Consider the following 3085-nt stretch of genomic DNA (forward strand, 5'->3'; position numbering starts at 1 on the left):
GCAGGAGAATGAGGAGAGCGGAAGTGACTTCATATTTATTATTATTATTATTAATTAATGTTCTAATAAAGCACAGAAAAGAGTGTGGAGTTGCAGCGTGCCTCCCTTTGGTGGGATGCAGCAGACCATGGTGATATACGTCTGTCTGTGGGAAGTGAAAGAGCAGCATGTTAGGATTTATTATTATTATTATTATTATTATTATTATTATTATTATTATTATTATTATTATTATTATAACACCATTCCGATCCTATCTACAGAGCTCGTTATCCCCCCCATTATAACACCATTCTGATCCTATCTACAGAGCTTGTTATCCCCCCTCCATTATAACACCATTCCGATCCTATCTACAGAGCTCGTTATCCCCCCCATTATAACACCATTCCGATCCTATCTACAGAGCTCGTTATCCACCCCATTATAACACCATTCCGATCCTATCTACAGAGCTCGTTATCCCCCCCATTATAACACCATTCCGATCCTATCTACAGAGCTCGTTATCCCCCCTCCATTATAACACCATTCTGATCCTATCTACAGAGCTTGTTATCCACCCCATTATAACACCATTCCGATCCTATCTACAGAGCTCGTTATCCACCCCATTATAACACCATTCCGATCCTATCTACAGAGCTCGTTATCCACCCCATTATAACACCATTCCGATCCTATCTACAGAGCTCGTTATCCCCCCCATTATAACACCATTCTGATCCTATCTACAGAGCTCGTTATCCCCCCTCCATTATAACACCATTCCGATCCTATCTACAGAGCTCGTTATCCCCCCCATTATAACACCATTCCGATCCTATCTACAGAGCTCGTTATCCACCCCATTATAACACCATTCCGATCCTATCTACAGAGCTCGTTATCCCCCCCATTATAACACCATTCCGATCCTATCTACAGAGCTCGTTATCCCCCCCATTATAACACCATTCCGATCCTATCTACAGAGCTTGTTATGCCCCCTCCATTATAACACCATTCCCACAGATATTCCTCCTGACCCCAATGTGCACCAATGCTATTTCCCGTTACACTGCTGCCAATGCAGCAAGTCAAGCAAATGCACACAACTGCATTGAAGTCTCCTCCACTTTACAACCAGCAAGATATTCATAACCAGTTCAAATGCAGAACATTACTTCTTTGAAGCGTTATGTTCCATGTTGTTTACTGTACCCACGGTTGCTATTGTTATACTGTACAATGCAATGCTTTGAATGCCGATTTTGTAGTTTATTGTTTTTTTAATGACCCTTGTTATCCTGCCACCTCACTATAGCAGCAGTTTGGCACTTGTTCCATAGCTGGTGGTATAATAACTATGATATATTCATGGTTGGCAATAAATAGCAATCTGCTGTTGCAATTACATATTACGCTGCTTAGGTATATCTCTAGGGGTCTCTAGGTTGAAATACATCAAACTGAAACTCAAATTGAAAGGGGTGAACAAGGTGACTGTGCAAGAACAGCACTTGCACTGGGACTGAGAGTTACTCTTAATGAATCGAGGGACTGGACTTGCACTGGGACTGAGAGTTACTCTTAATGAATCGAGGGACTGGACTTGCACTGGGACTGAGAGTTACTCTTAATGAATCGAGGGACTGGACCTGCACTGGGACTGAGAGTTACTCTTAATGAATCGAGGGACTGGACTTGCACTGGGACTGAGAGTTACTCTTAATGAATCGAGGGACTGGACTTGCACTGGGACTGAGAGTTACTCTTAATGAATTGAGGGACTGGACTTGCACTGGGACTGAGAGTTACTCTTAATGAATCGAGGGACTGGACCTGCACTGGGACTGAGAGTTACTCTTAATGAATCGAGGGACTGGACCTGCACTGGGACTGAGAGTTACTCTTAATGAATCGAGGGACTGGACCTGCACTGGGACTGAGAGTTACTCTTAATGAATCGAGGGACTGGACCTGCACTGGGACTGAGAGTTACTCTTAATGAATCGAGGGACTGGACTTGCACTGGGACTGAGAGTTACTCTTAGTGAACTGAGGGACTGGACTTGCACTGGGACTGAGAGTTACTCTTAATGAATCGAGGGACTGGACTTGCACTGGGACTGAGAGTTACTCTTAATGAATCGAGGGACTGGACTTGCACTGGGACTGAGAGTTACTCTTAATGAATCGAGGGACTGGACTTGCACTGGGACTGAGAGTTACTCTTAATGAATCGAGGGACTGGACTTGCACTGGGACTGAGAGTTACTCTTAATGAATCGAGGGACTGGACTTGCACTGGGACTGAGAGTTACTCTTAGTGAACTGAGGGACTGGACTTGCACTGATAGCAAGAGAGTAAACAGCCATGCATGCTCAAAGGTATTACATTTTTGTGTGTATTGCAAAATGCTGTAAAAATCACAGTTAAAATCACACTTCCCAGTATATGTATTTTGAGAAGTGTGCTTTTACTTTGTGGTGTAGTTATATTTGGAATGTTTTTCCCATGTATTTTCATGTTAAATAAAAGGCAATACAATAATGATGTGACCCTCGTGACTCAGCCAGTGTGCAATGCAGGTTAAAGACACACAGCGGGCTGCTGATTCTGCCTCCACAAGCCTCAGTAAAGAAGTACTTACTCTGAGTTGCTTTCAACTTAACTGTTTTAAAAAAGCGATATTTATGCTTTCCAGCTACCTTTATGTGTTTACAGCTCTGTTGTGCCAATGCAGTAAACTTGCTTTGTGCCTGTGCTGCTTGAAGGCAGAATTAAGATGTAACAGCATTGGGCTGACACATGCTGTCTTCACACATATCATGCTGAATGTCATGTTCAGTACTGAAGCAGTCATTTTCAATTACTATTACAGTGTCTACTCACCTGTCTTGAGACCATTATGATTCTATGCCTTGATGTGTGAAGTGTCGGCGTGTGGAAGAAGGATTGATTCTCCATTTATAAACAGATCTTTGTGAGATTTAAGCTGATAACGCTAATATGCATTCATGTTTTTATTTTCAGTGTTTGGCTCAGTATCTCAATTCCAGGTCTGAGAGGCAATGATGCCCATGAATAAAACAAAGCTTT

Source organism: Acipenser ruthenus, chromosome 6 (genome assembly GCF_902713425.1).
Source record: "Acipenser ruthenus chromosome 6, fAciRut3.2 maternal haplotype, whole genome shotgun sequence".
Taxonomy (NCBI): domain Eukaryota; kingdom Metazoa; phylum Chordata; class Actinopteri; order Acipenseriformes; family Acipenseridae; genus Acipenser; species Acipenser ruthenus.